General features: G+C 37.5%; 1 pseudogene; it reads right to left on the bottom strand.

The window, feature by feature from the left end:
- Positions 1-7,928: 7,928 nt before the first annotated feature.
- LOC132163086 (L-type lectin-domain containing receptor kinase SIT2-like) lies at positions 7,929-14,514 on the bottom strand (annotated as a pseudogene).
- Positions 14,515-18,620: the final 4,106 nt, after the last annotated feature.

Genomic DNA, 18,620 nt, shown 5'->3' with positions numbered 1-18,620 from the left:
TGATATATTGAATTCAATCTGTTTCAAGATACATGAAGAAGTATTTATAAGTTTAACAAGTCTTCTAACTACTAACAACTAACTCTAATTGGTTATAACAAATCACCAACACATTAACAACAAAAAAATACTGTTCACGTGTATACTGTTCACGTGTATAAAAGACTCTTTTCTTATTCTGCACTCTCTCTTAATAAAGGACAATTGTCAAGGATGACAAATGTCCTTGACAGACATCTTCGAGAGTAGCCTGCTGAAATCCTTAAAGCCAAGGCCCTTAGTGAAAATATCCGCCAACTGGTCTTGAGAAGAAACATGCAGCGTTTTAATAAGTCCCAGTTGAATTTTCTCTCTAATGAGATGGCAATCAATCTCTATGTGCTTAGTCCGTTCATGAAAAACTGGATTCGCAGCAATATGTAAGGCAGATTGACTGTCAGAAAAAAGTAATGCAGCATGTGGATGAGGAATCTGAAAATCTTTAAGTAAAGAAAACAACCACATGAGTTCACAACAAGTGGAAGCCATGGCTCGATATTCAGCCTCAGCAGAAGATCTAGACACAGTCTGTTGCTTCTTGGATTTCCAAGAAATCAAAGAATCACCAATAAAGATGCAAAACCCAGTAATGGACCTTCGAGTATCAACACACCCTGCCCAATCAGAATCTGAGAAAGCCTTTAAGTGAAAATCAGATTTTGCTGAAAAGAAAAGACCTTGTGCAGGAGAATTCTTAACATATCTCAAAACCCTAGTAGCAGCATCTAAGTGAGATTGTCTAGGTTTATCCATAAATTGACTTAGGATTTGCACTGAGTATGCTATATCTGGTCTGGTGATGGTGAGATACAAAAGTCTTCCAACTAACCTCCTATAAGAAGTAAAATATGATAAAAGAATACCCTCATCTTTTGACAACTTCAAATTCTGCTCAATTGGAAAACTGACAGGCTTGGAAGCAAGTAGTCCTGAATCTTCAAGAATCTCTAATGCATATTTTCGTTGACATACAGAAATACCATCAATGGATCTAGCAATTTCTAGTCCTAAAAAGTATTTCAAAGGTCCTAAATCCTTCAACTTAAACCTATCATTCAAGAGAATGAAAAAATCTGCAACTGCCTTAGGATCATTGCTGGCTATGGCAACATCATCAACATAGATTAAAAGAGCAATGTAAGAGGAACCTTGGAGCCTTGTAAACAGAGAGTAATCTGCCTTTGACTGAGTAAAACCAAGGTCTATTAATGTGGCAGAAAATTTGGAGAACCATTGTCGGGAAGCCTGCTTCAAACCGTACAATGATTTTGTTAATCTGCATACCTTATTCTCCCCCTTGTTGCCAAAACCAGGAGGCATAGTCATATAGACTTCTTCATCTAGGTCTCCATGTAGAAAAGCATTATTCACATCCAATTGATGCAAAAACCATCCTTTAGCTGCTGCAAGAGCTAAGAAACACCTCACCGTTGTCATCTTGGCTACAGGAGAAAAAGTTTCATGATAGTCCAACCCTTCACATTGAGTGTAGCCTTTAGCTACCAACCTAGCCTTGTACCTCTCAATACTACCATCAGATTTCTGTTTGATCTTATACACCCATTTGCAGCCAATAGCAGTCTTGTTTGGAGGTAAGACAGTAACAACCCAAGTGTTATTTGCTTCCAATGCTGAAATTTCAGCCTGCATAGCCTCACGCCAATTTCTATCTTTGACAGCTTGGTGATAAAACTTGGGTTCAATGTTAAGTGAAGTGTTAAGGCAAAAAAGTTTATGGGAAGAAGACAGGTTATCATAAGAAAGAAAATTAGACAATGGATAAGAATTACCTGAATGAGTAGACATTGCAGTTGATTGGGATGGAGAAGATGAGACTAGTTGACAATGATAATCCTGCAAGTAACTTGGTCTTGTTTTAATCCTAGTGGATTTTCTAAGGTGTAGACAAGACATCGGATTAGGAACAGAAGATGGACTAAGACTAGATGAAGAATTAGGATCAAGAGGTGAGGAACTTGGTTCAAAATTCAATTCTGCAAAAGGTGCTGAACCTGAAGCAATAGGTTCAGAAGACGACGAAAATGGTTGTGAAGATGTACTGGACAAAGTTGGTTGTGATTGACAAATGGGAGAAGGAATGGATACAGCTGAATTAAGAGGAAAATCTGATATATCATATGAATCAGAACTTGGAAAATGAATGGATGAATGAACAATGTCATCATGAGAAGTAAATGATGAATGGTCTAAATGATGAGCAAAAGGGAAAATGGTTTCATGGAAAATAGCATTTCTGGAAATGATGATAGAATGATCATGAAGACTAAAGAATTTATATGCTTTCATGGCATATGGATATCCTATAAAGATGCATGGAATAGCTCTAGGATCAAATTTTGTTCTATTTCTGGACAAAGTTGATACATAAGCTAAGCATCCAAAAACTTTGAGATGAGAATATGATGGAAATGTGGAATATAGCAGCTCATGAGGGGATTTGTTTGAAAGAAGGGGTGTAGGTATTTTGTTTATAAGATGAGTAGCTGTGAGTATGGAATCTCCCCAGAATTGTAGAGGAAGATGAGACTGAAACCTTAAAGCTCTTGCAACATTTAACAAGTGTTGGTGTTTTCTCTCAACAATGGCATTTTGTTGTGGGGTTTCAACACAACTAAGTTGATGAATTATGCCTTGATCAGAAAAAAAATCTTTCATTTTAAATTCAGCACCATTATCTGATCTAAGACATTTTACTTTGGTTTTGAATTGGGTGAGAACAAGTTGAATGAATGATTTTATAATAGAACTAGTTTGAGATTTGTGTTGCATCAAATGAACCCAAGTAAATCTTGAATAGTCATCCACAATTGTAAGAAAGAAAACAGAACCATTTATTGACTTGGTGGCCATAGGACCCCAAATATCACAATGAATGAGATCAAATGGTAACAAAGAAACAGAAGTGCTGACTGAAAAAGGAAGTTTATGTTGTTTGGCCATTGGACAAATGGAACAAATGCTAGTAGATGTATAAGAAATTTCAGGAACATGTTTTTGTAATAGCCTTATTCTAGAAATAGAAGGGTGCCCTAGTCTATAGTGCCAAACATCATGTGACGGCTGTTTGATGGAATTATAGGAAGCATGTTGTTGAAATGAAGGAAATGACGCAGCTTGGGTGTGAGCAGAGACCTTGTCTTCTTGCAGAAAAACAAATAAACCAGCTTCTTCCTTACCCACCCCAATCGTTCTCCAATGGTACAGATTTTGTATAAAACAATATCCAGCAAAGAGGATGAGACAACATCTTAGATTTTTAATAAGTTTGCTAGCTGAAATGAGATTGAAGGTAAAAGATGAAACACACAAAACTTCAGTCAATGTAAGATTGTCTGAAAGTTTGACAGTGCCTATGTGTGTGACAGAAGCTATAGATCCATTTGGTAACTTTACATGTGTTGAAACTATAGCAGTAATAGAGGTAAAAAGGGATGGACAGCTAATCATGTGGTCAGTTGCACCAGTATCTATAATCCAAGAAATGTGTTTTTGTGTGAAATGTGGTACAACATTAGCAAATGAAGCAGAAAAAACAGAAAATTTTGGATTAAGAGGTTGGAGATAACCTGTTATGCTAGCAACTGAATTTGCAGCAAAAGATTGAGGGGATTGGATGGGGTATTGTTTTAGCAATTCCATCAATTGTTGACACTGCTCAGAGATCATGGCCAGAGGAGGATTACTCAATTGCTGAACTTTAGTCAAATCAGTTCCCTGCACTTGATTTGATGAATGTGGAGCAGAAAAATTTGGTTTGCTTCGGGTGAACTTAAACCCTGGTGGAAAACCATGGACCTTGTAACATTTTTCAACAATATGACCTGATAGTCCACAATGAGAGCATATGGGGCAATCCTTCTTAAAGTTCTGCTTAGAAAACCTAGGCCCTGATGAAGTGGCTTTGGTCATGTAGGCAGCATGATCATGGGAATGGCATATGGGTGAGGCAACAGGATTGGGCATAGGAGATGCAACAGAGTTAGGGATAGGGGTTCTAGTCATGAGGGCAGAGGTATCATGACTAAGGGAATTGATAGTTATTTCCCTTTGTTTTTCCTCTTGAATAATAAGAGAAAAAACCTTATTGATGGGTGGAAAAGGGTCTGTTAGCAAAATCTGTGCTCTAACAGTTGAAAAAGAATCATTCAGACCCATCAAAAATTGCAGAACTTTTTCTTGGCTATAGAGCTCAAGAATGGACTTCATACGACCACAATTGCAACAATTGCATATAGAAATAGGTCTATAGTTATTGAGTTCTTCCCAGAGAGCCTTAATACGAGTAAAGTATTGACTTACAGAGGAATTTTCCTGAGTGACAGCGGAAATGGCTTTCTGCAACTGAAAAACACGAGGACCATTTCTTTGAGAGTATCGATCTTTGAGATCCTGCCACATAACTTCAGCAGAAGTAATGTAGATGACAGTAGAATAAATCTCCTTGGAAACAGAGTTAAGAATCCATGAGACTACAAGATCATTACAACGAACCCATGCATTGTAATAACTCTCAAATACTGAAGGTTTAGGAAAAGAACCGTCAATGAAACACATCTTGTTCTTTGCACTCAAAGCAACAAGCATTGAACGGCTCCAGGTGCTGTAGTTTTCTCCTGACAATGGCTGAGGAACTAGTAAAATCCCTGGATTATCACCACTGTGGAGAAACAATGGGCTTGAAGGGTCAATGGGGCGAGTGTTTGCAAAAGGATTAAAGAAATTGTTTGAAGGATTCTCTTCCAAATTGTTTGGACGAGTGTGACTGGTTGGAGGTTGGTTTTCCATAGAAATCAAAAATTCTGAAGGAAGACGTGGGTGAGCAGAAGACGATGGAAGTTCTGCCATTGAAAATGAACTGAAAAATTGAAAAAAAAAAATCACAGTTGTGATTATGGCTCTGATACCATGTCAAATCTTGCAATTCGTAACAAAAGGAATGCAAGAAAAGAAGAAGAAAACTAAAAAACAAGTGGAAAAACAGAGAGGAAAATAGAGAGTGAATCAATTCATTGATATATTGAATTCAATCTGTTTCAAGATACATGAAGAAGTATTTATAAGTTTAACAAGTCTTCTAACTACTAACAACTAACTCTAACTGGTTATAACAAATCACCAACACATTTACAACAAAAAAATACTGTTCACGTGTATACTGTTCACGTGTATAAAAAATTCTTTTCTTATTCTGCACTCTCTCTTAATAAATACATTAATAAGTTATGGTTGCCTGCCCAACTTTGAGTAATGCTGAGTAAAGTTTTCTCGTTAGGGTCTACCTAGAGGAGGAGGAGCCGTTTTCCTTGTCTTCTTGAGATTAAGGAAGGAGTACGTGGTAAAGGAATTGCTCTGGGTGCAGGAATGGAGGGAGATCAAACCAAACCTTGGCCGAATCATCCCTTGCTGGACGTGGAATATGAAGAGGTTGAAATTCAAACCGAAAAAGTGCAGGTGGTGGCTTCAAGGGGCCAACTGTGTGTCTGTGTGTGGTGGGCAAACTGGTAGCGGATCGGAATGTGAGTAAGGAGACCATCAATAAATCTCTTAAGAGTTGGTGGAAACCTCTAGGATCCATTATCTTTAAAGTGCTGGGAGACAACTTATTCTTGATCGAATTTGACAATATCCGGGATAAAGTAAGGGTACTCGAAGGGAGACCTTGGGTGTTTGAAGGATCGTTGTTTTTAGTTGAAGACTTTGATGGCCGATCCTCACCATCATCACTTACTTTTGATAAGGCATCTTTTTGGGTGCAAATGATAAAGTTACTGCTTGTCTACATGGGTAGAGAGGTTGGACGTAAAATTTGTGCGACGATGGGAGACGTAGAAGAGATTGATATGGATGCAGATGGGGTTGGATGGGGAGAATTTTTTATAGTAAAAATCTCAATTGATCTGTCCAAACCTCTATCTAGAGGAAGAATGATGAAGCTTCAGGGTGTCTCTACTTGGATTTCCTTCCAATATGAAAGGCTGCCAAAATACTGCTTCCAATGTGGTGTCATACAACATGGAAGAGGAGGGTGTCAGAAGAGGAGCTAGTTGAGAAATAATGAAGCTAATGGTCATTGTGGCCCAAAGGTAAATGCGCCTTCACCACCAAGGAGGGGGGAACAGAACCAAGGGATCGGATAACTCGGCGGATGCTTATACACAGCCGGCTTACGCATGCATGAGAAACTAGAACCCAAAACAAGCACAGGAGGAGAAGGTAGTATATCCAGACGACTCTGGCGAGGATTTTCCGGTGACCACACATGATCGATCCCGAAAAAGAAAAAGCGTAAATCACGGAGCTAATGGGGGTGGAAGAAATTGCAGCGAATGCCATGAAGGTGTGGAATCTGCAACGGATGGAAAATCTGTGAATATCCTGGAAGAAAATAATGATGGGATGCAAAGGAGGGATTCACGAAACTTGCATATGGAAAAATCTCCAATATGCATTGGTGTTGAAAATAATATTTCTTTGAAGGAGCAGGTATCTGTTGGAGGATCTGGCAAGTTGGGGGTGAGGGGCATTAGTGGTATTTTGCAGGATCCACCTAGTGGATCTAAAGGTGGGTAGGCCCAAAATTCAGTCCAGGGGGATCAAGCTACAAAGGTCCATCTATTGCTGAAGTGGCCAAAACTGTCAAAGCAGCCCAAGAAGCCAATAAAAATCTTGAGAAAGCTTTGGTTACGTGGAAAAGAAAATATGTGGAGGAAAATCTAATTCAAAGATCTACGAAGTCATGTTTCAGGAGGTTTTGCTAATTCCAATGTTTGCTAGGTCAAACCGGACTGTTTAAAAGAAGTCACAAACGCTCTCGTTCATGAGCCCGTCCGAATGAGCTTCCAAATGAGTCATTCCAAGGGCATCACAGAAACTCTTGTTCGCTAGCCCGTTCGAACGAGCTTGCAAATGAGGATTAAAGGTTGTGCTTTCTTTAAATTTTATCTCACACGCGTTCGAATGAGTCTATGTTCTGTTGGAACGAGCAACACAGCTTTGTTAAACCCACTTATTTACTATTATTACTAGGATTAGGAGTTTGAAACCTATAAATACATGTTTTATTGACCAAAAAACGTAGCTTTATAATAATTATCCAATTTTTTAATAAGAAAGCTCAGAATTTTAGTTTCTTTTTTGTTTTGTCCTTGCATCCTTAATAGACTCAAGATTTTTAAGAAAACTTGTTACTTGCTTGTTGTTTGTCTTTGCGACCTACGATGTCACGTTGCATCAGGGAGCTGCACCCCAAGAAGTTTAGGATGCGGGATTCACCAGTTTAGGACAAGTGAGCCTTGCAACCTCTTCTCTTAAGCTGCCTAAATTTCACAATTCAATGGAAGTTTTCTAGATGCTTGAATAAAGCAATTATCCTCAAGGTGTGCCATACTGCATGTAACGAATTGGGGGTTGAAATATGCTAGTGTAAAGAGGGGCTTTCAGATAAGTAATTTTTTTTTTTTTTTCCTTCAATTAAAAAAAAAAAAGGAAAAACTTGTACGAAGTACTAAAACTTGATGAACCACTCAATCTGGTTTTAGTAAACACTACCAAAAAATGATCTACTGACTTATTGGATAAACATAAACCAGACGTGATCAACAAAAACAGAGCAATAAAGCATAAGAAGCAGACTAAGGGATTAGAAAATAAGGAAAACAATTGATAAGATGGTACTCTTTACATCAACAAGCTTCATAATATACTGATAATCCAGAACTTTTGAGTATTTGATGATGATAGTCTCAAATGTGCTGACAGCGCTAGCGGTGGTGATGCCCTCTAACTTCATCTACCCAAAGCATGAGACACCCTATTCAACGACCACATTTTAGGATTGAATCAATTGTAGACATGGAAGGAGCAGAAACCTAGGTAAAAGGAAATGACATGAAATCAGATGATCTATAACTTGAAAATGCACCAAAAGCATTGTCATGTGGTAATTCCGGCAGTTTAGCATTACCATCCAAGAACTGCATCACTTGTCTCATGCTAGGCCTAGCTTTTGGCATTGAATGTGAGCAAAACAAGCCTAGTTTCAAAACCAATTCCATTTCCTCAACCACATAATTACCTTCTAATTTGGGATCACTAGCATCAAGGATAACTTCTTTTCTCCAGCACTCAGAGACCCAATCAACCAAACTAACCTGCCCAGGCAGTTCCAGTACCTCTATCGGCCTCCTCCCACAAGCCACCTCGAGCATGAAAGCCCCAAAAGCAAACACATCAGTGTCAGTGATTGCCTTTCCTATTTTAGTAAGCTCCAAAGTCAAATAACCCACAGTCCCAACCAAATGGGTTGTTTGGGGATTGGTGCCGTGGTCGTATAATCTAGCAAGGCCAAAGTCTCCTAGCCTTCCATTTAATTCAGCATCCAATAGAACATTGCTTGCTTTTACATCTCTGTGTAGAACATCCTGCTCCCACTCCTCATGGAGGAAAAGAAGGCTATCAGGAACTCAAAGTATTTTGAGTTTTTGTAACTGCGATCGAGCTCGATCTCAAACTGTTGATAAGTGCGATCGATCGCACTATCAGAGAAGAAACAAAAACTCTCGGGTAGTGCGATCGATCGCCTATATGCAATGCGATCGATCGCACTCGTAACAGTCTGAAAACAGTGAAGCGATATAAAGCTGCTGAGTATTATTCTTTCTGTTAAGATTAGTTTGTAAATAACAAGTTATTGTTATGTAGTTAGCCGTTAGTATATACTATATATATTGTAAATGTACAAAAATCAGATCGATTGAATGAAGTTCATAAGAGAATTTTTCTCTCAATTCTCTGTTTTTCCTATTTCTTGATATGGTATCAGAGCTCTTCACGAATTTTTGAAGATTCATTAAGAGTTGTGAAGATTCATCAATGGAGTCTATTCCATCATCATCATCAATGGAGTCTGTTTTATTTCTTTTGATCCTTCTTCAGCTAAAATCAGTCCATTTTTTCTCTCCAATGCTGATAATGCAGGGATTATGCTGGTCTGCACACCGTTGTCTGGGGATAATTACAATTCTTGGAGTCGGTTCATGCTCATTGCTCTAAGTGCCAAGAACACCTTGAAGAAACCACTGAATACTGCTAGTGCTAAGTTTAGAATTTGGACTCGTTGCAATGATCTGGTTGCATCATGGATTATGAATTCCATCTCGAATGAGATTGCAACTTCTCTCCTTTATATGACTAATGCTGAAGATATTTGGTTGGATTTGAAAGAAAGGTTTTCACAGAAGAATGGTCCAAGGATCTTTCAATTGCAAAAGTCCCTTTCCACTCTCACTCAAGACAATATGACTGTAAATCAATACTTTACCCGTCTTAAGGCATTATGGGATGAATTGAATAATTTCAAACCTTTGGATTTGTGTGCTTGCTGTCATTGTGGGAAGATGAAGCAAATTATTGATCTTCAAGGCCAAGAATACACAATTCAATTCCTTATGGGTCTCAATGAATCATATTCTCAGATTCGAGGCCAGATTCTTCTTCATGATCTAATTCCCTCTATGACCAAAGTTTTCTCTCTAATTGTTCAAGAAGAGAAACAGAGAGAAATTTATTTTAGTTCATTGTCTCATGAGACTGCTACACTCATGACAAGGAATTCACAAGTTGGAAATAGGTTTACTTAACCTGCAAAGCGGAGTTTTGTCAAGAAGGAAAAACCAGTTTGCTCTCATTGCGAAATTCCTGGACACACTGTAGATAAGTGTTACAAGCTTCATGGCTATCCTCCAGGATTCCAATTTACAAGAAATCGGCCTGCTTTTACTCCACATTCAGCAAACTATGTTCAAGACGCTACTGTTATGGAGGAATCTTCTCATCTTCCTTCTGAACAGTTCTCTCCCCAATTGCCAATCAACTTTGATCAATGTTAGCAGTTGATGAGCATGCTGAAATAGTTTTCTCCAAGTCCTTCTGCTATGTCTGTCATGTCTCCAGCCTCTACAAACACAATTCGTTATGTGCCTAATCAAGATCATCTTTTTTCAAAGATGACAGGTTCATCTTCTATTATTGATCTTGATTTTAAACATTTTGTTTTTTCTGCTAGCACAATTCACCCTTCCCTTCATAGTGATCCAAAACACAACCTTTGGATCATTGACACGGGTGCCACAGATCATATGGTCTGTTATTTGTCCTTGTTTACTTCTATTTTAGCTGTAGTTTGCACTCATGTCAAATTACCAAATGGTTCTATTGTTTCTGTTACACATGTAGGTACTGTCCAACTTTTAGAGAGTCTTATACTCACTGAAGTTTTGTTTGTTCCATCTTTTTCTTTTAGTTTGATTTCTGCTAGTAAACTCATAAACAAATTGCATTGTTGCCTTATCTTTCTTATTGATTTTTGTTTTATCCAGAATCTACATCATTGGAAAACGATTAGGGTGGGTAAGGAGCAAGGTGGATTATTTCTTTTACTGCTGCAACATGAGAGATTGGCTTCATCACCTCACTTACTTTCCAATGTTTCTTCCACCCAAACAGCAGTCCCTTCTACTGATGTGTGGCACTGTAGATTAGGTCATCCTTCCATTGCTAGACTACAATTGTTGAATAGCATTGTACCTTAAATTTCGTTTGATTCTAAACATGTTTGTACTATTTGTCCACTTGCTAGACAACTTAGGTTACCTTTTCCTTCAAGTTCTTCTATTTCTGTTTCCCCATTTGATTTGATACATTGTGACATTTGGGGACCTTTCTTTACCAAATCAATAAATGATTCTAGTTACTTTCTAACTATTGTGGATGATTATAGCAGATTTACTTGGGTTCATTTGTCACAAAATAAGTCACAAACTAGAACTGTTCTTCAATCTTTCTTTCATTTGGTCCAAACTCAATATAATTCCAAAATCAAATGTGTACGATCTGACAATGGTTCTAAATTCAAACTGAATGATTTTTTTTTTTTTCTAAACAAGGAACCATACATCAACTCAGTTGTGTTGAGACACCCCAACAAAATTCTATTGTTGAAAGAAAACATCAAGACCTCTTAAATGTAGCTAGGTCTCTAAGGTTTCAAGCTCACCTTCCGTTATCTTTTTGGAGGAACTGTATTCTTACTGCCACACACCTTATAAACCGAATCCCTACTCCTCATTTAGCAATAAGTCTCCTCATGAACTTCTTTTTTCACAACCCCCATCATATTCTCATCTTAGAGTTTTTGGTTGCTTAGCATATGCTTCTACTTTAACCAGAAACAGAACTAAGTTTGATCCTAGAGCCATTCCATCTAACTTTATTGGTTATCTATATGCAATGAAAGGTTATAAACTTTATAGCCTCTCTACACATACTGTTTTTGTCTCTAGAAATGTAGTTTTTCATGAAACCATCTTTCCATATGCTTCCAATCTTACTAATCCAAATGTAGATGGTTGTTTTAGTCATAGGTTCATTCCAACCATTAATACTTGATTTGGTTAACATTGATCATTCTGTTTTAATCAATGACATTCAATCTTAAAATTCAAGTTTTCCAGATAATATACAATCTCCAAATTCAAGTTCTTTTGATTCTGTAAATGTTTCTGCAGATTTGAATTTTGATTCCAATACTTCTCATTCACATCCTACCATTAATGCCAACCAATCTCCTCAAACCACACTTCAACCTAGAAGATCTTCCAAGATGAAACAACCTCCTTGTTATCTACAAGATTATCATTGTCACTTGGCTTTTTCTCCATTCCTTTCTAATTCCATGGTTCATGATTCTTCTCCCATTTTAGGTATTCCTCATTCATTGTCATCTTTTCTTTCTTATGATCGTTTATCTTTGAATCATAAACATTTTTGCTTGTCTATTTCATCACATGTTGAACCACAATTTTATCACCAAGCTGTTTCTAGTCCAGAATGGAGAGATGCCATGAAAAAGGAGATAGAAGCTCTTGAGGAGAACAAGACATGAGTTGTTACTGATTTACCTCCCAATAAACATCCCATTGGTTGTAAATGGGTATACAAAATCAAACATAATGCTGATGGTAGTATTGAAAGGTATAAGGCAAGGCTGGTTGCCAAAGGTTATACTCAAAGTGAAGGATTGGATTATCATGAGACGTTTTCTCCTGTGGCAAAGATGACCACTGTCCGAACCTTATTAGCCTTTCAGCTGCAAAAGGTTGGGATCTCCATCAGTTGGATAGGAACAATGCCTTTCTTCATGAGGATCTTGATGAAGAGGTCTACATGACCATGCCACCTGGATTCAACATTAAGGGGGAGTCTAAGGTGTGTAGATTAACCAAGTCTTTATATGGCCTTAAACAAGCCTCAAGACAGTGGTTTGCTAAGCTTTCTACCACAATCCTTAGTCTTGGTTTCACCCAAGCAAAGTACTATCTTTTTACTAGAGTTCAAGGGTCTTCTTATATTGCTTTGTTGGTGTACGTTGATGACATTGCAATTGCAAGCAATGATGCTGTACAGTCAAGGTTCTGACTACACTTCTCAATGAGAAATTTCGTCTCAAAGATTTGGGGACTTTAAAATTTTTCTTGGGTCTGGAAATTGCTAGATTGGATAAGGGAATTTCTGTTTCTTAAAGGAAATATGCCCTAGAAATGCTACAAGATTCTGGTTTATTAGCTTCTAAACCAGCTAAGTTTCCAATGGAGCAAAATCTGAAGTTGTCCAAAGATGATGGTCCTTTATTAGATGTTCCAACAAGCTATAGACGTCTTATTGGAAGGTTGCTTTACTTGACAATGACTAGACCAGAATTGTCTTACTCAGTTCAAACATTGAGTCAATTCATGGATAAACGCTGCCAACCTCATTTAGATGCAGCTCATAGGGTTTTACGATACATCAAGTCTGCTCCAGGACAGGGACTATTCTTTCCAGCTATCTCAGATTTCAAGGTTAAGGCTTTTTCTGATTCTGATTGGGCTGGTTGCCCTGACACTAGAAGGTCCATCACAGGTTTCTGTGTATTCATTGGTGACTCTATGATATCCTGGAGATCCAAAAAGCAACAAACCGTTTCCAGATCATCAACTAAAGCTGAGTATAGATCTATGGCTGCTGTATCTTGTGAGCTCACATGGTTGTTTTCCCTTTTGGATGATTTGCAAGCTCCTTATCAAAAACCAGCATTACTTTACTGTGATAGCAAGGCAGCTCTGCATATTGTAGCAAACCCTGTTTTCCATGAACGAACCAAACACATAGAGATTGACTGTCATTTGGTTCATGAGAAAATACAGTTGGGGCTACTCAAGACTTTGCATGTTCCCTCTAATCATCAATTGGCAGATATCTTCACCAAACCTCTTGGTTCTGCTTTGTTTACTGATCTATTGTCCAAGATGTCTGTCCTAGATCTTCACCATCCATCTTGACAAGGAGTATCAGGAACTCAAAGTATTTTGAGTTTCTGTAACTGCGATTGAGCGCGATCTCGCACTGTTAATAAGTGTGATTGATCGCACTATCAGAGAAGAAACAAAAACTCTCGGGTAATGCGATCGATCGCACTCATAACAGTCTGAAAACACTGAAGCAATATGAAGCTGCTGAGTATTATTCTTTCTGTTAAGATTAGTTTGTAAATAGCAACTTATTGTTATATAGTTAGCAGTTAGTATATACTATATATACTGTAAATGTACAAAAATCAGATCGATTGAATGCAGTTCATAAGAGAATTTTTCTCTCAATTCTCTGTTTTTCCTATTTCTTGATAAAGGCCAGACGCTACTCCTCTGATGATTCTAAATCGTTTAACCCAGTTAAGGTTTGGATTTTCATTGCTATATAAGAACTTGTCAAGGCTTCTGTTGGGCATATAATCATACACCAAGAGGAGTTCCCCCCTTTGCCGACAATAGCCAAGAATCTGCACCAAGTTCCTATGCCTCAACCTTCCCATGCTAACGATCTCAGCCACAAATTCCTTCATCCCTTGTCTGGAATTATGGGAGATTCTCTTTACTGCAATTAGTATATTAGACGAAGGAAGTATTCCTCTGTAAACCTTTCCAAAACCTCCTTCTCCTAGAACCTCCGTGTCTTTGAAACCTTTGGTTGCTTTGTGAGATTCTTGTTGCTGAACCTGTGGGGGCCATACTTCTCTTCCCAATCTTCTCGTATTTCTTCATATTTCTTCATTCTCCAAATGTAAGCAGCTCCAATGACCGTTATCAGAAAAACTGCTACTGCTATGAGAAAAGCCAAGATCATTGGTTCTGGTGTCGCTTTCATTTTCCTCTGTCGTGGAATTTGAGGAAGGCTTGAAACATCAAGGCTTTGTGCTGACCCACTTTTATTAAAGCTCCATCCAAGAATGTACTGGTAACTTGAAACTACACCTGTGGATGCAGAGAAACCAACATACATGGATTCCAAAAGAATTTGAGATAGATCAATGGGCGTTGACAAGAGAGGCCGGTTCAGTTTTAAGATTGTTGTTGGGGCGAGAGAGAACAAAAAAAAAAAAAAAAAATGAACAATTCAATTTTAACTGTTCACTTCTTAAAATAATAAGTTAAAAAAGTCTTTAAAAAAATTGGTCTTTCAATCAAGATTAAATGCAATCAAATAAATTATCTATCTTATTTCAATACAAATAAAACCTATATAATTCTGAATATTAAAAAAAAAAAAAAAAAGCAAAATAATATTGCTTTCAAAAAAAAAAAAAAAAAACTTAAAAATATGCTTGAAAATCCAAGTAAATTACACAAAAAAAAAAAATCCATAAACATTCAAATGAATTAAAACATAAGACCTTTAATTTTAGTTTAATTTACATAAATTAGAATATGTTAAAACATTGTTGGTTTGGAAAAAAGAAAAAAAAAAAAAAAAGGTTAAGAAGAATAATTACCTCCAATTTGAATTTTTATGTCAATAGATTATATTTTTGTTAATGTTGGAGAGTGGAGAAAGAGAAAGATAGAGATGGAGAGATATTAATGTTGCAGAGTGGAGGGAGAGATATATATATATATTTTTTTTTGAAATTAAGAGAGAGAGACGTTGAATGAGAGTGGAAGACTTAGAGAGAAAAAAGAGAGAGACGTGGAGAGAGAGAGAAAAAAAAAGGAGAGAGAGAGAGAGAGAGATATGAAATGGTTCAAAAGAGAGATGTGGAATGAGAGTGAAAAAAAAAAAAAAAAAAAAAAGAGTGAGAGAGACGTTGACAGGGAAAAAAGAGAGATAGAGAGAGAGAACAAAAATATGAACCGTTTAATTTTTAGCTGTTCACTTTTTAAAATAATGAGTTAAAAAAGCGGTTTTGTCTTAAAAAAAAAAAATTAGTTCACACCACATGTCGCGATTTGAAGGAACTTCAAAAAAAAAAAGTTTTCGACTATTATATATGATATATGATATGATTTGATTTGTATTATTTGTTTCCTTATTTGATTTGGACATTGATAATACTTAATTTATTAAATAAATTATATATGAAAAATTCTTGAAATATAATTAAATTTTATTAATTACGCTAATTTAATGACTCGTTTTTTAAGTAAGAACCGGTTCACGGATACCATAAGGTGTACATGATTAAAAAAGTAGAAATTTAGTTGGTATAAACAGGAAAACCCCTATATTTTGTACATTGTCTCTACAGAAGTCACAGTGTTTTCTGATTTCTGTGTCGACATTATGCATGCATAGAAAATACATTAAGAAGATATGGTTGCCTGCCCAACTTTGAGTAATGCTGAGTAAAGTTTACTCGCTAGGGTCTACCTAGAGGAGGAGCAGCTGTTTTCCTTGTCTTTTTGAGATTAAGGAAGGAGTATGTGATAAAGGAATTGCTTTGGGTGCTAGAATGGAGGGAGATCAAACCAAATCTTGGCCGAATCATCCCTTGCTGGACGTGGAATATGTAGAGGTCGAAATTCAAACTGAAGAAGTGCAGGTGGTGGCCTCAACGGGCCAACTGTGTTTGTGCGTGGTGGGCAAACTGGTAGCGGATCGGAATGTGAGTAAGGAGACCTTCAAGAAATCTCTTATGAGTTGGTGGAAACCTCTGAGATCCATTATCTTTAAAGTGCTGGGAGACAACTTATTCTTGATCGAATTTGAAAATATCCAGGAATAAAGTAAGGGTGCTTGAAGGGAGACCTTGGGTGTTTGAAGGATCGTTGTTTTTAGTTGAAGACTTTGATGCCCGATTCTCACCATCATCACTTACTTTTGATCGGGCATCCTTTTGGGTGCAAATGATAAACTTGCCACTTGTTTGCATGGGTAGAGAGGTTGGACGTAAAATTGGTGCGACGATGGGAGACGTAGAAGAGATTGATACGAACGCAGATGGGGTTGGATGGGGGGAATTTTTAGAGTAAAAATCTCAATTGATCTGTCCAAACCTCTATCTAGAGGAAGAATGATGAAGCTTTAGGGTGTCTCTGCTTGGATTACCTTTCAATATGAAAGGCTGCCAAAATACTGCTTCCAATGCGGTGTCATACAACATGGAAGGGGAGGGTGTCAGAAGAGGAGCTCATTGAGAAATAATGAAGCTAATGGTCATTATGGCCCAGAGCTAGGGCGCCTTCACCACCAAGGAGGGGGGAAAGGAACCAAGGGAGATACCCATTTCGATCGGGACCGGTGGGATTAGATAACTCGGCGGATGCTTATACACCGCTGGCTTACGCAGGCATGAGAAACCAGAACCCAAAACAGGCACATAAGGAGAAGGCAGTATATCCAGATGACTCCGGTGAGGATTTTCCGATGAGCCCACATGATCGATCCCGAAAAGGAAAAAGCGTAAATCACGATGCTAATGAGGGTGGAAGAAATCGCAGTGAATGCCATGGAGGTGTGGAATCTGCAACGGATGGAAAATCTATGAATATCTTGAAAGAAAATAATGATGGGATGAGAAGGAGGGATTCACGAAACTTGCATATGGAAAATCTCCAATATGCGTTGGTGCTGAAAAAAATATTTCTTTGAAGGAGCGGGTATTTGTTGGAGGATTTGGCGAGCTGGGGGTGAGGGGCATTAGTGGTATTTTGCAGGATCCACCTAGTGGATCTAAAGGTGAGGTAGGCCCAAAAGTTAGTCCATGGGGATCGGGCTACAAAGGTCCATCTATTGCTGAAGTGGCCAAAATTGTCAAAGCAGCCCAAGAAGCCAATAAAAATCATGAGAAACCTCTGGTTACGTGGAAAAGAAAACATGTGGAGGAAAATCTAATTCAAAGATCTACAAAGTCATATTTCACAAGGTTTTGTTAATTCCAATGTTTACTAGGTCAAACCGGACTGTTTAAAAGAAGTCACAAAAGCTCTCATTCACGAGCCTGTCTGAACAAGCTTCCAAATGAGTCATTCTAAGGGCGTCACAGAAACTCTTGTTCGTGAGCCCGTTCGAACGAGCTTGCAAATGAGGATTAAAGGTTGTGTTTTCTTTAAGTTTTATCTCACTCGCGTTCGAATGAGTCTATGTTCTGTTGGAACGAGCAACACAGCTTTGTTAAACCCACTTATTTACTATTACTATTAACATTAGGAGTTTGAAACCTACAAATACATGTTTTATTGACCAAAAAAGTAGCTTTGTAATAATTATCCAATTTTTTAATAAGAAAGCTCAGAATTTTAGTTTCTTTTATGTTTTGTCCTTACATCCTTAATAAACTCAAGATTTTTAAGAAAAATTGTTACTTGCTTGTTGTTTGTCTTTGCAACCTACAGCGTCACGTTGCATCAAGGAGCTGCACCCCAAGAAGTTTAGGATGCGGGATTCACTAGTTTAGGACAAGTGAGCCTCGTAACCTCTTCTCTTAAGCTGCCTAAATTTCACAGTTCAATGGAAGTTCTCTGGATGCTTGAATAGAACAATTATCCTCAAGGTGTGCCATAGTGCATGTAACGAATTGGAGATTGAAATATGCTAGTGTAAAGAAAGGCTTTTAGATAAGTAATTTATTATTATTTTTTATTATTAAAAAAAAAAACGAAAAACTTGTACGGAGTACTAAAACTTGATGAACCACTCAATCTGGTTTCAGCAAACACTACCCAAAAATGATCTACCGACTTATTGGATAAACATAAACAAGACGTGATCAACAGAAATAGAGCAATACAACATAACAAGCAGCCTAAGGGATTTGGAAATAAGGAAAGCAATTGATAACATGGTACTCTTTACATCAACAAGATTCATAATATACTGATAATCTAGAACTTTTTGTTAAGGAAACAAATATGTGCAACGGTCATAACTCAATTGAGAAAGGAAAATCCTCAACCAGCAATGTTAACATTCCCTCTAAATAAACAACTTCCATGTATAGAAGATTACACCATTAATTTACAACAGCTATGTAGCCTAAGCGTTCTGTATAAATACCCTATTGTGTAAATCAATTATCATCAAGTAATACATACTAAATTCCTTCTCATTCATATCTCAGTAGTTATATTTAGTTTTTCTCACTTTTGAGTCTTTAATGATGATAATCTCGAATGTGCTGACAGTGCTAGTGGTGGTGATGCACTCTGACTTCGTCTACCCAAAGCATGAGACACCCTATTCAATGACCACAT

Source organism: Corylus avellana, chromosome ca10 (genome assembly GCF_901000735.1).
Source record: "Corylus avellana chromosome ca10, CavTom2PMs-1.0".
NCBI classification, from domain to species: domain Eukaryota; kingdom Viridiplantae; phylum Streptophyta; class Magnoliopsida; order Fagales; family Betulaceae; genus Corylus; species Corylus avellana.
This window is presented reverse-complemented; position numbering and strand designations above follow the sequence as displayed.